At 48.6% G+C, this 9305-nt stretch overlaps 1 pseudogene; it reads left to right on the forward strand.

Moving 5' to 3' along the window:
- The first annotated feature begins 7777 nt into the window (after positions 1-7777).
- Positions 7778-8827, forward strand: LOC125082338 (calcium uniporter regulatory subunit MCUb, mitochondrial-like; annotated as a pseudogene).
- The last annotated feature ends 478 nt before the right edge of the window (positions 8828-9305 follow it).

The raw sequence follows: 9305 nt of genomic DNA on the forward strand, positions 1-9305 counted from the left end.
GGGCTCTCTGCTCAGCAGGGAGCCTGCTTCCTCCTCTCTCTCTGCCTGCCTCTCTGCCTGCTTGTGATCTCTCTCTCTCTGTCAAATAAATAAATAAAATTAAAAAAAAAAGTTTCCTTTTATGATCTGAATGGGGTGATCAGCCGTGCAGTGACCGTGTCCATACTAAATACACGTGAAGGTAGGGATTAATGAAAGCAGGCACCAATCACCTGCCTCTTGGTTCTCCAGGCTTCCTGGAAACCACTGTGCTTTGGAGAACAGATGTTCGTTCTCAGACCGCTGTTCTTATCACCTGGGCTCAGTATATGTGGTGTTGGGAAAGGCTGTCTGGTTCCCTGGACAGCAATCGTTTCAAAAAATCTTTCTGTATGTATCTGTCTCCTAGTCTGTAGGTTATTTACACGTATACACAGACGACCTTTAGCCGTTTTTATACTGCTTCAAGGGAACCTACTTATGATATAAAGCTACTAGTAGAATGAACTGGAAAGGAAACTTTCTCCAAGCCCGCATGTATTGGAAGGAAAAAAAGAGAAACTAAAAAGCAATATCAGAATATTATGGTAATTTAATATTATGATAAGGTCATTCTGAACATAAATTAGTGTCTTTTAGGCATACATTTGTGACTTTGAAAACATTGATGTGGGTAATTGAGCATAAATTTTTATTTTTTGTTTTTAAGATTTTATTTATTTGACTGAGAGCAGGAATGCAAGCAGGGGGAGTGGTAGAGGGAGAAGCAGGAGAAACAGACTCCCCTGCAGGGCTCCATTCCAGAACCCTGGGATCATGACCTGAGCCTAAGGCAGATGCTTAACTGACCGAGCCACCCAGGCACTCCTGAGCATAAATTTTAGATGCTTATGATTGAAGGTGAAACGTACAGAAGTGTGAGTAGCACATCGAACAAGGATCAGAACTGGTTCTATGTTCAACTTCTGGCTCTAAACCAACTAGCCATGTGACCTTGGGCAAACCACTGATGGAAACCGAGGCCCCACTTGATACCTCACATTTGTGCATTACAGTTCTCCAAGGCTCTTTCCAGATTCTGCCCCCTCAACCTGTGACCTAATAAATACCACACCTCACTAAAGTTCCCAGCAGGAATGGAGAAGAGGTGTGTATTATCCAGCTGGGACAGCAAATACATTGTGTTTTTAAGTAGTTCTGGGTTCTTTGTCTATTTCCACAGGTTTACCTTCTTGTGAACACTATGTTTTTTTTTTAGATTTTTTAAATTTTTATTTATTTGACAGAGAGAGATCACAAGTAGGCAGAGAGACAGGCAGATAGAGTGAGAGGGAAGCAGGCTCCCTGCCAGGCAGAGAGCCCGATACGGGACTCGATCCCAGGACCCTGAGATCATGACCTGAGCCGAAGGCAGAGGCTCAACCCACTGAGCCACCCAGGTGCCCTGAACACTGTATCTTAATTACACTTTGTAATAGTTGTGTCTTTGAGGATATAAAGCCTACTCCATGTCTGACCACCCTCCAGAAAAACCCAGAACTGCTGAGTGCCTTGTGCTTGTGGGCCCAGGTGCCCTGGTCTCGCCCAGAAGCACAGTGATAATAATCTTAGAGGAGGCTGGGTTCTCTTTCCTCTCTGGAAACACCCCAATTTACCATTTCACGACTTCATTGAATGGGACTTTCTAATAAACGGCATGACTTGTTTGAACTTTTTTTTGAAGATTTTATTTATTTATTTGATAGAGGTCACAAGTAGGCAGAGAGGCAGGCAGAGAGAGAGAGGGAAGCAGGGTACCTGCTGAGCAGAGAACCCGATGCGGGGCTTTATCCCAGGACCCTAAGATCATGACCTGAGCCAGAGGCAGAGGCTTAACCCACTGAGCCACCTATGTGCCCCTGAATGAACGTTTAAAAGATATGCTCACAATTCACCAAACTGTTGGTGATCTTCCTACGCTTAGATTTGCGAGATTTTATTTGCTCAGGATATTCTCAGTTCTGAGTATAAATGTAGACATACGAGAAATCCCTTACTTTCTTCAACATGCATTTTGGGGTGTAGCAGTTATTAATTAAGTGAAGCCTTTTAGTTCTTAAATGTCTAAGGGAAGATTTCTTCAGAGAAATAACTCCCCGCAGGAAAAGCCTTTGAGCGAGCACCCTACAAGCAACCTACTTGGGTGTCCTGACCCGTGGTTTGCATCTGCGGTTGGCACTTGCTCAGAGTCTGGAGCTGGCTTTGCAAAGCCTTTGGTTTGAGCATTGTCACGCCTCTTCCAGGGAAGCAGAGAGACCCCCCCAGGGAGGTGCCCGAGACCCTGAAGCCACAGGCCAGGCTGGGGCACAGAGCACAGACAACCGGGGAACATGAAGCCCGGACCAGCTTCCCAGAATCCAAATGAGCTCAAGCAAGCGGCCCACTTTTGTGATCTTCACAGTCAACCAGACTGCTCACCGTATCATTGACTTCCTTGCAAAATACCGTTCACCTACTCTTTGATCATCTAGCCCGAAATAAAAGGAAAAACACTTGTCTTAGCACTTCACTAAATGTTACTATCCAAACCAGGAGTCAGAAAACAGACTCTGGTCCCAAGGTCACACAGTAGCTGTGTAACCTTGAAGTGCCTTGTGCTCTTTGGTCTTTGGTGGCCTGTGGAATGTGGAACCTGTCCAACCCCTCTCCCAGGACTACTGAGAGGATGTCACAGGACAATATGTGAAGGTATCCAGAGCTGTGAAGCGCCAGGTGATATTTCTTTGACAATTAAATATTCGGCAGGGGGGATCATGGCAGCTTTCACAGCCAAATGGAATTGTTCAGGTATTGGAGAAAGCTAGAAATATTTAGGTAGGTTACACCAATGTTTACGCAGGCTTTGCTTGACTTGTTAAGCCATTCACAATCAGTTCCATAATTATTCTGCACTCAGGACTTTAGGCAATCTCAGAAAATACCTCCCTTGCTTTCCTCAGCAGTAACCACATTAAAGTATGCAACACGCTTTAATCATCATGCTTTTTTCCATGGAGGCAAGCTATAAATAGAACAGACTTTTTTTTTTCTTTTCTTATTGAGAGAGAGAGAGAGAGAGCTCAGGGGAGGGCCAGAGGGAGAGAGAGAATCCCAAGTGGGCTCCATGCTCAGCAGCCCTGAGTCCAGTGGTGGGCTGGACCCCACGAGCTAGAGATCATGACCCGAGCCAAAATCAAGAGTCAGAGACTTAACCTACTGAGCCACTCAGGCGCCCTTAGAACAGGCTTTTAAAAGCATAAACAAAGAACCAAATCAGTGGCCTAAAAGCCTGGATGATTACCAGAAGCAGCAGGCCTTCTGAACCAACCCTTTGTGTTCCCTGTAGATGGTGGGAAGTGCCGAGCTGTGCCCATGGGCGCCACTCACCAGCTGGGTGACTCTGAGCCACCCCGTGGAACCTCTCTGGGTTCAACTGGGCTGCTCCCGGGCTCAGGCAGAGTATATGAACCTGTATGCTCATGACTGCATCCAACAGACGCACCCCAAGAACAGACAGATTTGCAGAAGCCAAAGCCTTCCTGCTCCACGGCTTCGACCTCTCCCTCTGCCCCAGCACCCGTCAGGCTTCCCTTCCTTTACGCCCTTGGAGATCAGATGTTCCTGTCTGCGATGGTTCCTCTATCTCTGGCTCTTCTACACCCATTCTAAGAATGAAGACCATCTCCACAATCAGACTGTCAACCTTCCAGAAAATGTTGGCATGACTCCGCAGGGACACGCTGTTATCACGAAGGGCCCAGAGGAAGCTGCCAAGAGAGACCTGGATCACAGCGGTGCAGAACTCCACCCCTTTGAGAAGGAAAAGGAGAGGCTCCAGGTTACCAATGGTGGGGAACCAGAAAGGACCTGGCTACCGTTCACACATCTGTGCTCACATACAGATGAGCGAGAGTGTCACACCAGGCTTCCAGCAAAACGTACGTACGGTCTGGTCTGCTCGCTTTCCCATCAGCATCATTATTCAGAAGAATGGTTCTCTTGTTGAAATCGGCCATTTCTTGGGCCAAAAAAAATACAGCTGCAGGGTGTGCCTGAGGCCCAGCCTTGCCTGCTCAGTCTCCCAGGCCCAGAAAGATGAGTTAATTCTTGAAACAACCTTGAACTTGTATCAAAGTCAACTGCTTTGATTCAGCAAGTCCCAACAGAGAAAGACAATGGTACCAGAAAGCATGGGGATGGTATCTATGTTTCTGAAAAGAAACACTTCAAGAGACGACTGATGAATAAGATTTAAATGGTCCAGATGCAGAAACAGCAAGATGTCCAGTGAGTCCTCAGACTTACTTATGGTATTTTATTTTATTTTTTTTAAGATTTTATTTATTTATTTGACAGATAGAAATCACAAGTAGGCAGAGAGGCAGGCAGAGAGAGAGAGGAGGAAGCAGGCTCCCCGCCGAGCAGAGAGCCCCACGTGGGGCTCGATCCCAGGACCCTGGGACCATGACCTGAGCCGAAGGCAGAGGCTTTAACCCACTGAGCCACCCAGGCACCCCTACTTATGGTATTTTAAAGATGCAATGAAAGTTGTGTATTGAGTTGGGGAAAAAACAAATGTAGGTCGGGGTAACCTTGGAGCCCCTGCCCTCCAGTGACCAGCACTGCATAGTCCCACTGGAGAGGGCTGGCAGGAGGGGCTTACACAGAGCTCCGGGAGAACCCGTGAGCATGGCTCAGGCTTCCTGGAGGCAGTGATGATGGCTCTAAGTTTGAGGAAGCGAGTTGCTGAGTTGCAGGGGGGTGGGGGGGGGGGGCTTGGTCAGGAATCAGGAGCGGAGCATTCCAGGAGAAGTGGGAGTGCGGACCAAGTGCTGCACGGTGGGGGAGGGGCACAGTGTCATCAAGGACAGGGACAGGAAGGTGATGCTAAAAACACCAGGGCCTATTCGCAGCGCCTTTAGCGCTAAGCAAAGCAGCCCTTCATGCTGAAAACACTCAAGAGAGTGCTTTTGTCACTAGACCTCTCCAGCACTGGGTAGGTGAGCTGCCATTCCACGAGGCAACGTTCATTGTTCATGAGGCATGCCACAGGGTTGTCCTCTGTTCTGTAAGATGATTGAATGCATTCATGCATAAGTTATTTGGGGCTTTGACAATGTCTCCTGGAAGCTTCTTCAGCCTAACAAGGGAGTCTCCCAGGGGGGATGGGGGAGGCATAGGAATCCCCTGGTCCGGCCTCCCGCTCAGGTGAATGACCCGGTCTCTATACTACAGATCCCACCAGTCACTGTCCTTACAGTAGACTGGGGGTATACCTGACGGGGTCACCGCCAGAAAAGCAACAGTATCAGTCATTTAGCTCCCCCATCAGCCCTGGGGAGGAGGAAGCTGTGCAGGGGCAGGAAGGGCTCAGGGTCATTCTGATATGCCAAACTGCTGTGCAATCCCATATCGCCTGCCCAGGTTCCGATGGCCTGACTCAGCATGGGCATGACCTCTGTCCCCTCCCCATCCCCCAGGATGGCCTTGCTTCTCACCCCAAGCTCTGTGCACATCTGGCACCTGGACCAGATTCACCAAAACCATTTCAGTAAAGGGTTAGGTTAATGAAAAGCCCTTTCCTCTTTGTTTTGGGTTTCAGCCTCCAACGGCCATTTAGCAGAAGTGTTTTCACATTGTGACTTCTTCAGTTCTCCACGTCTCAGGTGGAACGTCAGCAGGGTGCCCCCAAGGCCTCTGCCCTGGACAGGGAGGCAGCTCCCCACCCTTCTCATGCTGCGGGACCCACATAGCACAGAGGGCCAGGTCTCCAGCCTCCCTGGCCTGGAAAAGAGTGAGTCTCACTAAGATATTAATGACTTAAGGGACAACTGGGGGGCTCAGTCTGTTGAGCATCCAACTCTTGATTTCAGCTCGGGCCATGATCTCAGGGTCCTAAAATTGAGCCCACTCCCCCAACACTCAATCCACCCCCCACAAGGCTCTGACCGTAGCAGGAAGTCTGCTCAGGATTCTCTCCTTCTCTCCCTCTGCCCCTCTCCCCTGCTCTCTCTCTAAATAAATATTTTTTGAAAAAAATATTAATGACTTAAGTCACACACACAGTAGGTATGCAGTTTTTCTTTTTCGATTTTCAACAACTAAAACGAAGTCAAAGTCCTTAATCACATGTGTTGCTATGAAGATACGCCTCCCTGGTCATGAGGGAGCTTTTTAGAATTACACAGAGGGCTTTTTCTTTTGCCCCTTGTAGCATGCCCGTTCTTCTCAGCATGTCCTTTAGATCTTCGGGGATTCTGATTCTTCATTCTACTGAAACCATGCCAGCACTAAGGCACCCAGGTTACTCCCCAGAGCAGAAAGGTCTGGGGCTAGAGAAAGAGGTATCTGGACAGGGTGTGTCCTTCTTCTTTTTTTCTTTTTTTAAGTTTGTTGTTGTTGTTGACAGAGAGATCAAATGTAGGCAGAGGCAGGCAGAGAGAGAGGAAGGGAAGCAGGGTGTCCGCGGAGCAGAGAGCCCGACACGGGGCTGGATACCAGGACCCCAGGATCATGACCTGAGCCGAAGGCAGAGGCTTTAACCTACTGAGCCCCCCCAGGCGCCCCAGGGTGTGTCCTTCTTAGGGACCAGTGGCAGTTAGGCTCCTGAGCCTGGGAAGAATGTCGGGCAAGCAGCTTCCTGCAGTCAAAGGGTGTCCCGCGTTATGGTCTCACGACAAATTCTGGCGCACCAAAGCTTCGAGGCCGCTGACTACACTTATTTCCCGGGAGCCCCGCCTCCCACCTGAGCTCCCCTCCTCTTCTTCATGGAGCCCAGGCCGCGGGGGTCATAGGAGGCGCAGTCTCGCCACTGGGCAGTGACTTCTGAGGACCGAACCTTCTGCACCAAATTCCCCAGAGAGGAGCTTAGCTTCTGGGGAAACTGGCCCGGCACCCCCCTGCCCCGCCCCGGGAGTGATTCTCTGCGCCCCTAGACCTGGGGCCCGGGAGCTCGGCCACGCGGCGCTGGGCGGAGGCCGCCCCCTGCTGTCGACAGTGGCGAACTGCGTGGCGCCCGAGGCCACAGGTGCTCGCAGGCGTGGGCGCCCCGCAAAAACCATTTAGGCTCGGAGCTGACCCTGAGACTTAGGATGTGATTTGAGCTGTCTGTCCCTGGACGGCAGGCGGAACTTACCTGCTCTGCTCTTCCGTACCCATGACTGTGTGGACACGGGATGTAAGAATCGTGACGGAGTAAATGCCATTATTCTATGTAATATGTATGCCACAGTGTGTGGGTAACCAAAAATTGTCAGCATAGGTCATGGCCAAAGTAAAGATGCGATGTAAAATCTGAGTCCAATAAGAGAACAAGATGGAACTGAACGAGTTCATCCAGAGTTTAATCAAGTGTTCGACAGGAGGTGGTTTTTGTTTTTCCTGGCTACAGTAGTAATTTGGGAAGAGGCATTTAATGACTTTAAGTGAAATTTAAGATGGAATGGGAGGGCCGCCTGGCTGGCTCAGTCGTTAAGTGTCTGCCTTCGGCTGGGGTTATGATCTCAGGCTCCTGGGATCAAGCCCCGCTTCAGGCTCCCTGCTCTGTGGGAATCCTGCTTCTCCCTCTCCCACTCGCCATGCTTGTGTTCCCTCTCTCGCTGTATCTCTCTCTGTCAAACAAATAAATAAAATCTTTAAAAAAAATAATAAAAAATGATGGAATGGGAGCCCTGCTTCTGGACACTGAAATGCAGAGTTTTGCAAGTTAAAGAGTCTCCCCGCCATCCCCGCTGACCAGGGCTCGCTGACCCGGGCTGGAGCCTGTGTCCCAGCACCAGGGATGCTCAGGAGGGGTCCTTGGCCAAAGCGCCCACGGCTGCTGCTGACCCCCGGACCCTAGGGCCGAGCATGGCACTGCGCCTAGTGAAACTGTGTGGAAATATACAACACTATCAGGTCTTCAGAGTAGAACGGTGCCCCCTGATGAAGGAACCATTCATGATAGACACGGCCTTCCCTTGTTATTAACACTTACTTCGCCATCCAGAAAGGCGCGCTGTCGATTTGTGGTCAAACCCATGTTATCAACAGTCGGGTCCTTCTTCCGGGACCTACCAAATGAAGATAATGGCGTCAAATTGCAGCCATCTTCACAGCCCATGGCAGTGAAATTCCAGCTTCTTCCTTGATGGAAATTTTGCTAATGTATGGTTTTAAACTTGTCATTAACAAAAAATGCCTCAAGAGGTACGGTGCCCCAAGAAGGAAAAAACTGAATATGGAGCAGGCTACTGAGATGGAAAATGTGAAATCTTTGGTTCACAGACTGTTTCCAGCTTTGCATTTAGAAGACTTTCAGAAAAAGAGAGAGCTCCATTCACTAGAGAAAACCCACCACCTGGTGGGACAGCCCCAGCCTCTCCAACAGATAAAAGCAGGAATCAAAGCTCACTCAGAAGCCAAAACCAGCCACCGTCAGTCCATGGGGTGGGGGTGGGGGGAGGGGACATGCAGTGGTCTGGCTCCCCACACTGGGTGTGCTCCTGGGATGTGATGGCACCAGTGCCAAACCTCAGCACATTTGCAAACTCCATGGTCTTTTCTGCATACTTTGTCATCACTCAACAGGATTCATAGGTATCAGCTGTTAAGGGTCCGCGGTTTCTTCACTTCCTGCATAAGAAATCAAAGGACTGGCATTCAAGATGGTGCAGTACAAGTTAAAAGAACCTGCCAAGGCTACAGAATCCCTCAAACAGATGGGCCCCATCTCTCCGTTTATAAATGCAAGGAAAGGAACTCAAGGAAAAGAGTTCATCTTATATTTTCAAATATCATTGAATTTTTCCAGTATGTGCTGATTCTGCAACTTAGAAACTGGAGCGTTTTGAGTCCCACAGTGCCTTTGCATTTGAGTGTTTCAATCCCTTTCGTTAATTTAAAAAAAAAAATGCTTGGGAAAAAAAAAAGGGTGTTGCCAATTAAGTATTTCAAGGACAGAGACCATGGCTTTTTTTTTTTTAAACATCTTCCCAGAATAGGAAAAATCTTAATTCAACTCCATTCAGCATGCTGATAATCATTTATTGAACATCTCCCAGCAACGCTACTTACTTGCTATGTAAGACCTTAGGCTTTTAGTATTCTCTGTGCCTCGGTTTCATCATCTGTAAAATAGGTAATAACATCATCTACTTATAGGGCAAGGAGTAAATGATCCGTAGTGCTCTCAGCACCATTGTTGGCCAGACAAAAGGACTCATAGGAAATGTTTGTTCTTGTTTTTACATCTACCCAATTAAGTTCTGAGCTAAGTGCTGGAGTTACTCATAATAAGACATGATTCCCATCCTCAAGAAGTACTTAAA

The sequence above is a fragment of the Lutra lutra genome, chromosome 12 (genome assembly GCF_902655055.1).
Source record: "Lutra lutra chromosome 12, mLutLut1.2, whole genome shotgun sequence".
Classification (NCBI taxonomy): domain Eukaryota; kingdom Metazoa; phylum Chordata; class Mammalia; order Carnivora; family Mustelidae; genus Lutra; species Lutra lutra.